The following is a 14,153-nucleotide window of genomic DNA, read 5'->3' on the forward strand; positions in this document are numbered from 1 at the left end:
CGGAGGGGGCGGCGCTGGCCGGGCGGGCTCCGGCATGCATTGCTGTGCCGGCAGGTGCGGCCGGCCCCGGGGAGGGGGAGCGCCCGTGGGCGAGGCGGAGGGAGCAGGGCGCCGGGAACCGTGGCCCCCGGGGCTTGGGGGGAGGCTGTCGCCCCCTGGGCTGGACAGAAGGGGGCTGCAGCATTGCGCAGGGGGGGTTTGTCGTCTCCCCACCCCGCTCGGGGACAGCTGCTGCTCCTGCGGGAGAGAAAGGCCGTAGGATCTGCCAGGCCCCGGCAGGCAGAGCTACTCAGGTTTTAGGACCTCACGGCCCTGCTCTGCTAGGCCAGCTGGAGGCCTCCAGGACTGCCGCCCTCCCCCCCACCCCCCGGCTCTCCGTGGGCTGTGAACCACTGGGATGTCATTGGAAGCAAGACCATGGGGGGGAGTCCATGGAAGAGGCAACACAGGGGCTGAGACAGGCTGAGGAGGCAGTGCGGGGCCCTAGCTCCTAGCTGCCGTGAGGAGCAGCGGGCTTGCTTCTGATGGCAGTGCAGTCCAGTGCAGCAACTCCCCCACCCGAGGACCATGGCACCTCGGGCTGCCTTAAGATCCTTTCAAGGGGGGTGTGGGGTGCCACTCTGGGCTAGCAGGGCAAGATGTGCAAATGATAAACCCCGAGATTTCAAATGGGAATTCAAAGCATTGAACCTTTCTGCCCTGCTCTAGGGTTTTTGCTTATAGCCATGTTGGTCTAAAGACATAGGCAGGCAAAGTTTTTGGGCAGATGTGATATCTTTTATTATTTGCTTGGTCAATAAAAAATATCACATCTACCCGAAGAACCTTGTCCACCCTGCTGTGGCCTTTCTCTGCAGCAAGGGACTCACTCTATTACTCTTCGGTAGTCAAAAAAGGAGTGGAAGCTACCAGCCGGCATCTTCCAAGGGCCGCCGCGGGTCTAAGGAGGGCTGCGGTGGGTCTATAAAAGTTGGGAACCACTGGTGTAGTGGTTCGGACATGTGCCAGGACCTTGCGTTCAGTTCCTGGCTGAGCCCAACCTGCTGCATGCTCTGCGGCTCATCACCTCTCGGATGAGACTCCGTTTGTTGTGTCTGGAAGGTCCTTGGGGCAGGGACTGTCTCTCTCTATAGTCACTTGTACAGCACGTGGGGCACCGGTGCCGTCAGGTTAGGCTGAGACCTCGGAGACCCTGGGAAGTGAATGCATTTGAAGCAGCCTTGGAGAGGAATTGATTTCCCAAGCCCCCTGCAGCCTGGCCCGGGAAGGAGAGGAGCGGAGGCGGCAGGTCAGGCCGCGAGCCGGGTGGTGCTGAACGGACAGCTCCGGGAGCCCTCCCTGCCCGCTCCGGTGCCGCGCTGGTCTGGCTTCCGGCAAGCAGAGACCCGAGGAAGGATGTCTTGGATTCAAAACCTTGTCTAACTTTATCCCAGCTGCATGCATAGTTGGTCTAGTAAGAGAGATCACCCTAAGGCAGCCTCGCCTCGCGCATCATTTCTGGAACATCCCCACTACAACAACACTCTTAAACTACCTAACCTACCCAGAGAGGCAAGCAGTGGGGGCAGATCAGGCATCTTGGTGAGGGAACCAGAGGAGCTGGGGACTGAAGCCTCTGAAAGGGTGAAACCAGCCCATGTCCCAGAGGGACAGCTCTGGCTAGGAACTGGGAGTCAAAAGAGGCTTCCCTGAGCCAAGCCAAGCTTGAGGTGGGGCTGATCTTGTCCTTCACTGGGGTACAGGAAGCTCCAGTGAGTAGAGGACAGATCAGGGGCTTGGAGCCCCCTGCTTTGAGGGGGCTGTTTTGCCCTGAGATGGGCATGCCCTTGCCTGCCTGCTTGGTGGTCTGTTTGCAGCTCAGCAGAGCAGGGGATCTTGCAGGGACAGGGCTGGCCCTGCCCACTATGCCATGAGGCAGCAAGTGTGGATTTGGCCATGCCTGGCACTGTTATGCAGGTAGGTGAGGCTGAGACCTTGGATGATAACTCTTCAGAGCTCTGCAGCACCCAAAGATGCAGACACAGATCTAAAGGAGGTCAAAGAAGGGAGCTGGGCACAGGTGGGCCTCTTCCCTTCCCATGCTGCTCAAGGAGGTAGCCTACTCCCAGCACAAGGCAGGCAGGGCTTGGGTGAAACCCCAGGCACTCAGATCTGCCTTTTTCTTCTTGTCCCAGCCCGCCTGGGTAGTGCTTGCACACTGTGCTGCAAGTCTCAGCAGACAAAGCCCCTCCTTAAGCTGCTATGAGCTGCAGAGACCCAGGTTGCCCTCCCTCATGCAGAAAGATCCCCACTGGGTGGTGTTGATGTACAGCTAGGCACCATGCACACAGGGATCCAAACAAGCACACACAAACACAACACACATGGCTTCCCTGCTGTAGCAGCACAGCCACAGTGAGAAAGCTGCCAGCCCTGAGAGGGCTGGCAACAGCACCGGCACGGTCGGGTGCCTTCACAATCCTGACTGCAAAAAGTAGGGCAGTGGGAGGCAGCCTTCCCTGTGCCAGACACTCTCCACCCACACTCCCCTTGCCCTCGGAAGACAGTCAAGCACATCAGCTGGGAGTGATCTCTTCTGTTCCCCACCCCCTTCCCCAGCTCACTCTACTATGGGAAGCAAGGGGAGAGCTGATTTCAGCTTTGCATCCATCTCTCTGCTAGCAGGAAGGTCACTGTGTCCCTCACACCACCACCATCCTGGGTATATTCAATTTAAAGGGATAGGCCCTTGCATAGCTGCATTAGTGATGAGCACCTGGGAAATGCACTGTGAGGAAAGCTGGGCAGGGAGCTGTTTCCCCAATCAGTGAACAAGTAAGCTGTGGGCCATTCTGAATCTCCATTGCGAACCAGGGTGAAGAGTCAGAGTCTCAAAGAGTTTCACACAGCAAGTCAGAAAGAAAGAAAATCAGGCTGGAGAATCCCAGGGCTGGAAAAGACCTCTGAGGGGCAACGCTCTGTACTGATGCAGGATACACTGGTTTAATACACATCAGGCAAGAAAATACCTAGCCTCTGCTTGAGGTCCTCCAAAGAGGAGAATCCACAGCTCCTCTGGTCAGCTGGTTCCACTGCTGCTCTGACAGTCTGGAGATTTTCATGTAACCAAGTATTTGGATTTCATTTCTTTCACTGGACATTTTTCCTGTTCACATTGTTTTACCCTGATGAAATGAAAAGCCAGTTCAAGCCCAAAATCCAATCTTTGACTATCAGACACACCACAGAATTATAGAAAAGAAGGACTGGAAGAGACCTCTGTAGGTCATCTAGTCCAGCCTCCTTCCTGAGACAGGATCATCCTAATTCAAACCATCCCATACAAATCCATAATCTAAATTATACATAAAACTATTTTCACCCCTGACACAACACAAAACGTGACACCCTAACCTGCCACAGATAAAGCAGGGGAGCCATGGCAGCCAACACCCTATTTCTATAAAAGATTCTTGATATATGCTCAAGAGATCCCAGGTAGAGGGCCATGCCCACCACTGCAGAGGAAGGCAGCCCCCCCGCCCCCCAGTCCATACCAAACTGACCATGGTGTAAAATTCCTTCCTGACCCTATGTGTCAGGCAACCAGTCTAAGTCTAAGTGGAGGGGAAGACCATCTAGCCAGGAACCTCTGGATTTAAGTTCCAGCAGGAGCATCAGCACATCCCAGTCAAAATCCCTAGCTTTGACTGCAGCCTAAACCCAATTCTTCTGAGGAAGGCTTAAAAACACCCTGACACATACAGCAGAAAGGTGAGGAGGGGATAATCATCAAAGACCAGTAACATGGGAAGTACTAATAGTAGAACATAGGCACAGCTATGCCTGGATCATTCCTGACCAGGGACTGTCCAACCTCTTCTTGAACACCTTCAAGGGAGTGCCCCCAGCTTCCCTAGGCAGTCTTTTTCACTGCCTCCCTGTTCTAACAGTGAGTCTACTTTGCTGCAACTTCAGCCACTAGTCCCTGTCCTACCCGCTGAAGTAAGAGAGAAAAGGTGTGTTCCCTCTTTTTTATGGCAGTCCTTCAAGTATTTGAAGACTGCTAGCTTATCCCCCCTTAAGCACCTTTTTGGTCAGCTGAACACACCTAGTTCCTTCAGCCTCTCCTAATATGACTTGCTTTCTAAGCACTTTATCACCTTGTCACCCATCTCTGGATGCTTCTAACTTCTCCATGACCTTTTTAATATAAGGAGCCCAGAACTGCATGCAATACTCTAGATGAAGACTCACCAGTGCTGAGTAAAGAGGCACTGTCGCCTCCCACATCTTGCACCTAATGCTTCTATTGATACATCCCAAAACTGCATTCACGTTTTGTGCAGCTGCATCACAGACTCATATTTAGTTTGTGATCTACCAAAACTCCCAGATCCATCTCTGTAGCACTGCCATCCAGTCAGATGTTACCCATTTTGGTTATTCTTCCCAAGCTGTAGCACATTGCATTTGTCAGCCTTGAACTTCATTCAATCAGCTTCAGCCCAGCTTTCCAATTTGTCAAGATCCTTCTGAATTGCGCTCCCATCCTCCAACATGTTCACAGTGTTGTATCATCTGCAAACTTGTTCAAGAAGCTTTTCATGCCAACATCCAAATCATTAATAAGCACATTGAACAGCACTGGGCCCAGGACAGACCCCATGGGACTCCACTTGAAACAACCTGCCATTCTGATATGGATCCATTAACAATTACCCTTTGCTTGTGGCTATTGAAACAGTTGCCTGTCCAACTTATAGAATGGTGCACAGCCTCTTAAAAATGTTTCCTAAATTTCTTTTTTACCCCTCAAAATGGGCAGGTCCACCAGGCTGGCGCTTTGGTGCAGCTGGTTTTGCTGAACCAGCATTTTCTGACAAATACACACATAGCTGGCAAATGCTAGAGCACCACTCAATACAGCAGGATCCACAAATTATACTGAATGTGAGCTTGTCAGGGCAGGATCAGTGCCACCTTAGTGGATGTCAGGGCTTGCAGAACAGCAGGCATGGCCTCACTGTGTGGAGAAAGGGAATACATTGCAGCAGACAGTCCTAATTACTCATCAGAATATCACCCAGGCCTGGAGAACCCACCAGACCACTGACTATTCTATCTCTGCTTCTGACTATTGATTTATGTTGCCAAGGTCCCTAAAGCCCTAGTCAGGGAACATGTGCCAGGCACTGTACAAACACAAAGCACAGAGGTGATCCCTGCCAATAACTGTCTCCCCCTCCCCTTAGCCACACCAGAGTCTGGCAGAGCTCCAGCTGTGCATTTGATGCCAAAGTGAGTTTCCCAGAGATCAGTCCTCTTCCCCAGCCAGGGTTCATTTAAGGCCATTATTGTTACTGAGAGGCTGCAAATGCATTAAAGGGAAAAAGGGATCTGGGTTCATCCTGCCCAGGAGTGCCAGCAACTGCCCACTGCACCTCCAGCATGGAGGTAGGAAAGGGACAGTAGGAGGAGGTGGACTGATGCCGGGATGGAGGAGGAGGGGGCTATTGGGGGCATGATCCCAGCTGGGGGGGAGCAGAAGGGGGTGGCATGAGATGAATCCTAGCCCATCTCATGTGTATCTTGTGTGTCTCATGCCTCCCAGCCTCAGTTGCCTGGGAACCTCCCAGTTAGCTCATTTGTTTGGGGAGACCTGGCTGGAAAAGGGACCCAGGAACTCCTGCCAAAGAGCACTGGCCCACCACAGAGGGACCAGCTGGCTGAAATGGCAGAGGGGAGGGCAGGGGCATGTAGGCTTAAAGGCTGGGCACAGCTCTGCTCTCTTGCAGGGCTGAGACACTGATGGGGTGTGTATGTGTGCATGTGCATGTATGCACGTAGGCATGCCCATGTGCACTCCTCAGGTAGAGCTGTGCTCACACACACCCCTCCCCCCCCACACACTCTGGCAGACAGGCCCATGCACAAACTCATTTGCACACAGCAATCTCACACATAGGGTACTAACATACAAACTCATGCACATATTCAGCAGATGGGCAGACCCCTGTCCATGCGGTCAGGTCATACCCAAGCACGAACATTTACTGCACACATGCACAGGCACACTAATGTGCACCCATGCAGCACATTGGCTCACACATGCACAGGTTCAGTACACTCACACAGAGATACATGACATATGCATACAGGGACAGTCAGTCTTATGCCCAGAGACATGACATATGCACACAGCCACCATGCTCAGGCTCATGCCCAGAGACCCTGACAGAGAACAGCAGCTTTCCCCAACTTCAACACAGTGATACAGCCATACCCCCATTCTCAATCTCTTTCCTTCTGTTTCCAGCCCAATCCCTGCTGCCTCTGAACCAGCTGGATCACACAGTTTAAGGTCACAAAGCTGTACCTTTTGTCCTAACTGCCCTACCCAGCAAGAGCAGCTGTGCCAAGAGATCCCCCTTGTGGCAGGGCTGCACATTGCCAATTGTAGGGAAAGGCTCTAGTAGTTGCTGGGTACATGTAGCTCTGTGGAGCTTCTCCTGGAAGCAGCTGCAGCCTTTGGAGGCAAGTAAGGCAGCATGGTCTAGTCATAGGGCAGGCTGCAATCCCTGGCTCTGCCAGGGTGGCCTGCATGACTCAGTTTCCCCTCCTACCCTGCATCTGTTTCAATTCCAAGCTCTCCAGGGCCAGAAGCAGCCAGTTCCTCTGGGGGTTCCTCTAGTGATACCCTCATACATGTCTGGGTGCTCCCATCAGGCTTAGGAGTTTGAGCTAAAACCCACCCAAATCATCTCAGCCATGGCCTTGGGCAGGGCCTGAGAGCAAGGGGTAGGTATCGGGTCTTACATGATGCTGCACTAAATCTAGTATAGGATCTGATGTGCCAGCTCTGCCTTTGGAGGATTGTATCATCATGTGTCCAACAATCATGACATCAAGACTCAAACAAAACTCCTATTATATAAGGCTGTGGTAATCCCAACTCCTCTCTATGGGTGTGACATTTGGGTGACCTACAGGGACCACTGGAAGCCTGGGACACTTTCACCAGTGCTACCTCCGGAAGATCCTTGGCATAAAGTGGGAGGATCATCACACAGATGCCAGTGTCCTCACTGCTGCTAACACCACCAGCATAGAAGTGTTGATTATTCAACATCAGCTGCAGTGGACAGGGCACTGTATACACATGCCTGATGCACATTTACCAGAACAACTGCTATACTCCCAACTCAGCCAAGGATAAAGGACGCACAAGGGCCAGAGCAAAAACTTCAAATATACCCTCAAGGCAAACATTAAGAAGTGTGGCATTGACATTACAAATTGGGAAAAACTAGCCAGGGACAAGGCTACATGGTGATGCCTTGTAAGAGAAGGTACATCTTACTTTGAGGAAAACCATCTCACCTTGGAGGCAGAAAAATGACAGAGATAGAAGGAAAGGAAGCAAAACCAAGACATCTGTTTTTCAACACTCCCTTTAACTACCACCTGTGGCATCTGCCAGAGACTCTACAAGTCTCGGACTGGCCTTCTTAGCCATCAATAGACTCATCTACAACCCTTTACTTGACCTGTGGGAATGATCATCCTCAGCCATGAGGGATGTCTGATGTTGATGCTGATACTGGGATTTGGGCAGGGCAGAAACTCTCAGTCTGGCTGGGGGGCTCTCTGCTCTTTGGGTCACCGCCCCAGTCCCATGGTTTAGGAAAGCATCCTCACACTTACAGGAAAAGGCTCCCTCCTACCCTGTGTGGTGGACCCTGATTCCATTGCCTAATAGTATCCCTTAATGTCAATGCTGTGAACTTCATTTTCACAGGACACCCTTCGCTTTTTCACCCCTTGAATTCTTTCACAAGTAAAACACATCCCACTGAAGGGTTTTCAGTGCCGCAAAGGCTTCCTGGGGAGCCCATGCTGCCCCTCTCAATGCTGTCCCCCATGCTCTGTTCACCCCAGCTCATCCCTTTATGCCACCCTGCAGATATGGATATCCAGCCCAGGAGAGACCTTTTGCCCAGCCTTGCCCCACAGATACTCTGGTAGTCACCAAGGCAAGGGTGTGCATTGCTAAAAAATGGATCAATCCCCATGCCAGGGCAGTCCCCACATCTGCCCCTGGTGCCACTTTGGCCTAACTAAGCCCATGGTGCTGCTGGGGAAGAAGCCATGTGCGATCATGCTGCTAAATGCACAACTGGTGGTTGGGTGCTGCAGGGTGGAGGATCAGGATGATTCTCTTGGGGATGATCTCAGACCCAGTGGGGGAACCTTTTTGTGTCTGTGCCCCGTGCGCTAACCAAAGCCTATCCACAGCGATAGCAGAGACCCCTGAACCACCCTGCCCCCGGCTTTAACTTTCTCCCACTGACTTCATCTTGCAGCTGTGATGAGCCACATGCTGCCCCTGGGAAGCCCTGCCAGTTTCTTCCTTAACAAACCTGTTCTTGAGGCAGGGCTTTCAAGACCAGAAGAATGGAGCTTGCATGTGTGGGATGTATCCAGCCAGCATGCAAATTGTCTATGTGCATTGGCACTTGTAAGTGCCTCAGTTGAGGTATGTATAGCACACTGGTGTGTGTCCATGTGGTTCTGAATGTGCTGAGATTTTTTAAATGTGTGTACAGATGCATGTACGCTTGTATATAAGGCAACTTGGCTTTGGCAATATTTTTATCTCTGTGTGTACATGTGCATCCAGCCATTTCTGTGAGTGGGATGCTGTATATTCTCTGTGTGTGCTGGGCTAATCTATAGATATTTTTCATAGAATTATAGGAACATGAACATGAACCTGGCAGGGCCTCAGAATGTCACATGCACTCCAACCCACATGGCATTGTGGAAAAAGGCTACTTTGCACTGGTGACCCACTACTGCCCTCAAAGTCCTCAGCAGCATGTCTGCTGCAACAGGAAAAACAATAGCTCTCCCACCTTCTCCCTACCTTGCCCTCTTCCCATTGGATCCCCTCATGACTGGTGCTGGGTGAGGCTGACCCCTTGGAAGAGATGACAGCACCTACTGCTGACCTTGGGAACCAGGGGTAGAGAATTTAGTGTAGTTCAGGATATGTGAGTGGCTCCTCTCCATTGCAGTAACAGCACCAACAGGTCAGAGGAAAGTAGAGCTGCTAGGGACCTCACAAGTTTCATCTAGTCCAGCCAAGGTCATCCCTGACTAAACCACCCCAGCCAGGTGTCTGTTCAACTCGCTCTTGAAAATGTCCAGGGATGGAGATTCTGCAACCCTTCTAGGGAGCCTCTTCCAGTACTGGACCACCACATAGTGAGAAAGTTCCTCCTTATCTCCAACCTAAATTTCCTCTGCTGCAGCTTGAGGTCATTGCTTCTATTCCTGTCCCCTACAGCCACAGAGAAAAACCCATATCTATCCTCTCTGTAATTGCCCATCAGGTATTTGAAGCCTGTTATTAAATCCCCCCTCAAACTTCTCTTTTCCAAAATAATAATCCTAGTTCTTTCAGCCTTTTCTCATGAGCCACATTTCCAAGGTCTCTAATAATTTTTGTCACTCTCTGCTGGATCCTTTCTGAACTGTCCATGTATTTTTGAAGCATGGGGCCCAAAACTGGAACCACTACTTCAGGTGAGGCCTCAGCTGTGCTGAATAAAGTGACACTCCTGTTAATACAACCTAGGATACCGCTGGCTTTTTTATTTGCAACAAGAGTACATTGTTGGTTCACATTCAGCTTATGGTCCACTGTGACCCCCAGGTCCTGCTCTGCCTGACCAGTGATTCCCCAGTCTATTTTTGGGCATGCAATTATTCCATCCCTAGTGCAGGGCTGCACTTGACCATGTTGAATTTCTTCTGATTGATTGTGGACTATTTCTCCAGTCTATCCAGGTCATTCTGGATCTTGGCCCTGCCAGAATGTCTGCAACTCCACACAACTTGGCATCAGCCACAAATTTGCTAATCATGTATTTGATCCCATCCTGCAAATTAGGGCTGTCCAACTTCAAAGTGGCCTGGGGTGACATACCCCATGGGCTGCACCAGTAGACACACATGCTGTAGGGACAGCATGAATGGGAACCATGACTGCCTCCCCCCAGCTGCACACCCTATATGCATGTGTGTGGGTGGCTGCTTCCTCATCCCCACTGCACTGAGTGCACGGGCAGGTGCTCCCTCATGCAGCATGGCACTCTGCCTCCCTTTCAGCTCCCTGTGGGCTCCCTTGTGGCACCATGCCACAAAGGCAGTCTGGCTGCTGGCCCTCCTGGCACTGTGAGCTAAACCACACTGTGCTGCTCCATCCCCTGGGGTAGAGGCATGCAGCAGAAGCTGGGGGGAAGATGGGAGGTCCCTGAGCTCCAAGCTGCTGCTGCAGCCAGAGCAATAGGTGCAGTGACATCTGACTAAGAGCTTAGGTGCTGCATGTTATGAAGAAGGTCCTCAAATAATCCATTTTTAAGCACTTGAAGGAGAAGGTGACTAGGAACAGTCAGCATGGATTCACCAAGGGCAAGTCATGCCTGACCAACCTGAGTGCCTTCTATGTTGAGATAACTGGCTCTGTTAATCTGGGGAAAGCAGTAGACATAATATACCTTGACTTTAGCAAGCCTTTTGATAATGTCTCCCACAGCATTCTTACAAGCAAGCTGAGGAAATATGGGTTGGAGGAATGGATTGTAACATGGATAGAAATCTGGCTGGATTGTTGGGCTCAATAGGTAGCAATCAATAGCTCAGTGTCTAGCTGACAGCCAGCATCAAGTGAATTGCTCCAGGGTTTGGTTCTGGGGCCAGTTTTGTTCAATATCTTCATTAACAATCTGGAAGATGGGATGGATTGCATCCTCAGAAAGTTCGCAGATGACACCAACCTCGGGGGTGTAGTAGATACACTGGAGGGCAAGGTTAGGATTCAGAGTGACCAAGAAAAACTGGAGGATTTGGCCAAAAGAAGTATCATGAGGGTCAAGAAAAACAAATGCAGGTTGGGGACTGAATGGCTAAGCAGCAGTTCTGCACAAAAGGACCGGGGGGTTACAGTGGACAATAAGATGGATATGAGTTAGTAGTGTGTCCTTGTTGCTAAGAAGATTAACAGCATACTGGTCTGCATTAGTAGAAACGTTGCCAGCAGATTGAGGGAAGTAATTATTCCATTCTAGCCTGAACTGGTGAGATCACATCTGGAGTACTGTGTCCAATTTTGGGCCCTCACTACAGAAAGGATGTGGACAAGTTGGAGACAGTCCACAGAGGGCAATGAAAATGGTTAGGGGGCTGGAACACATGACTTATGAGGATAGGCTTTGGGAACTGGGTTTATTTAATCTGCAGAAGAGAAGACAGAGGAGATTTGATTGCAACCTTTAACTGCCTGAAGGGTGGTTCCAAAGAGGATGGAGCTGGACTGTTCTCAGTGGTGACAGATAACAAAATAAGTTGCGATGGTCTCAAGTTGCAGCAAGGGAAGTTTAAGTTGGTTATTCGGAAAATCTTTCAAACTCATATCTTTCAAACTTTGTGAGGTCTGCTCCCTACTGGGGTCTCTGGTACACCAGTTGGAGGAGCTCTAGGCTGCAGTCCAGAGACTGTGCGCCATCAGGGACTATGAGCAGATCAACTCCTACTACTAGGCCCTTCTCCACTGGAAGGCAGAGGGTAGACCACGGTCTCCCTCCAGGACAAGGGAGGACTCGAGGACCTCCCCTACTGTCCTGCCCAGGGGTTGGACCAAGTTAGTCAATGGCCCCAAGGCCCACCGCAACAAGGCCCCCGCCCCACTGGAGCTTTGCAACAGGTATGAACCTCTTGCAGCCCCAGCAGAGCCTGCTGAGATGCCAGCCCCTGCAAGCAACACAGGCACTACTGTAGCTACTGCCTCTGCTCTCCCCAAGACAAAACACAAAGTGTTTGTCATGGGAGACTCCATCCTGAGGGAGACTGAGGGGGTAATCTGCTGCCTCAACCCCTTAGCCTGTGAAGTTTGCTGCTTCCCGGGAACCCACATCCAAGACATTGTGGAGAAGATCCCTAAGCTCCTCTGGCCCACTGACCACTACCCTATGCTCCTTATCCACATAGGCACCAATGACATGGCTTGGAGCACTCCCAGCCGGGTCATGGAGTGCTACAGGGATTTGGGAGTGGGACTAAAGGATCTGGGGGCACAGGTGGTGTTTTCTTTGATCCTCCAAGTCTCAGGCTATGGCCTGAGGGAGAGGAGGATCCAGGTAGTAAACAAGACTGCAACGCTGGTGTCATCAGGAAGGCTTTGGCTTTCATGACCACATTCCGTTCTTTGGCGAGAGAGGCAGTGAGCTGCTGGGAAGGGATGGCCTCCACCTCTCTCCCCTGGGGAGAAGGCTCTTCTCAGCCAGACTGGCTGACCTGCTCCACTGGGCTTTAAGCTAAACCCACCAGGGGATGGGGGAGACTACCGCCACTACTGGAACGAACTGTGGGCAAGGCAAGGGTCCCCAATTGCGTACCTATACACAAATGCCAGGAGCTTGGGAAATAAACAGGAGAAACTTGCCCTCCTGCTAAATGCAAATAACTATGATGTCACAGGGATAACAGAGACCTGGCAGGACTCCACCCATGACTGGACCACAGGTATAGATGGCTATACCCTGCACAGGAGGGATCGAGTAGACAAAAGGGGCGGGGGTGTAACTCTCTATGTCAAGGAAAGCTACATGTCCCTGCAAACTGACATTGGCACCCATGGTGGATGACCTGAGACCCTTTGGGTTAAAATCCGTGGGAAACACGGCACAGGGGATACTACAGTGGGTGTCTACTACAGACCTCCCACCCAGGGTCAAGACCTTGACCAGGAATTTGCCAGGGAATTGGCTGAGGCCACGCACTCCCGGTGTATGGTTGTCATGGGAGACTTTAACTACCCAGACACCTCGTGGGAGGAGCGCTCAGCCAAATCCAAGTGGTTGCAAAGCTTTCTCTTGTGTGTGGATGAGCTCTATCTGACATAGGATGTCTACGGGCTGACAAGAGATAAAGTGCTGCTTGACCTGGTATTGGCAACCAGGGGCGACCTAATCAGGGAAGGGAAGCTGGGTGACAGTGACCATGAGCTGATCACCTTCACCATCTACCATAAGGCTGGCAAGTCAGTCAGTAGTACAGAAGTCCTTGACTTCATGAAAGCTGATTTTAACAAGCGCAGGAGGCTTGTCAGTGAGGCCTTAAAGGGCCACAACCCAAAGGGGTGGGGAGTTCAGGACAAGTGGTTGCTCCTCGAGGGAGCAATCCTGGATGCGCAAGCAAAGTCCATCCTGTCTTGGAGCAAAGGCAGCAAAAAGGCACAGCAGCCCCCTTGGCTCTCCAGGGAACTGGCAGACCTCCTGCATCTTAAAAGGAAGACCTACAAAGGATGGAGGACTGGAACCACCACCAAAGAAGAATACTCTGCTCTGGTCCGGTCCTGCAGGAAGTGAATCAGGAAAGCCAAGGCTGCAATGGAACTCCAACTAGCTGCAAATATCAAGGACAATAAAAAGTCCTTTTTCAGATACGTGGGGAGCCGGAGGAAAAGCAAGGGCAACGTTGGACCCCTGCTAAACCAGATGGGACAACTGACAACTGATGCCCATGAAAAAGCAAACTTGCTAAATGGGTACTTTGAATCAATTTTTCACCAGTCCCATGGGATGTCCCTGCCCACTATGGATGAGGGAGGCCTGGGTGAGGCAGATTCCTTACCCTCCATTGAAGCTGACCTCATGAAGGAACACCTTGAGAAGCTGGATACCTTCAAGTCAGCCGGCCCTGACAATCTGCACCCCAGGGTACTCAAGGAGCTCGGAAGCGTCATAGCCCAGCCCCTGGCACAGAACTTCGAGAACTCCTGGTGCTCTGGTGTAGTGCCTGAAGATTGGAAGAAGGCCAATGTGGTGCCGATCTTCAAGAAAGGGAGGAAAGTAGATCTGGCAAACTACAGGTCCATCAGCCTGACCTCTAACCTGGAGAAGGTCTTGGAAAAGATTATTGAAGAGGCCATCCTTAACAGATTAGCTGACGGCAATATCCTGAGGGATACCCAGCATGGGTTTGTTGCGTAGGTCTTGCTTGACCAATCTCATTTCCTTTCAAAACCAGGTGACCTATCACCTGGACAAGGGAGAAGAGATTGATGTCATATATCTTGACTTCAAAAAAGCCTTCAATCTGGTAACCCA

The sequence above is a fragment of the Crocodylus porosus genome, unplaced genomic scaffold, assembly GCF_001723895.1.
Source record: "Crocodylus porosus isolate Cpor-Errol unplaced genomic scaffold, CroPor_comp1, whole genome shotgun sequence".
NCBI lineage: Eukaryota > Metazoa > Chordata > Crocodylia > Crocodylidae > Crocodylus > Crocodylus porosus.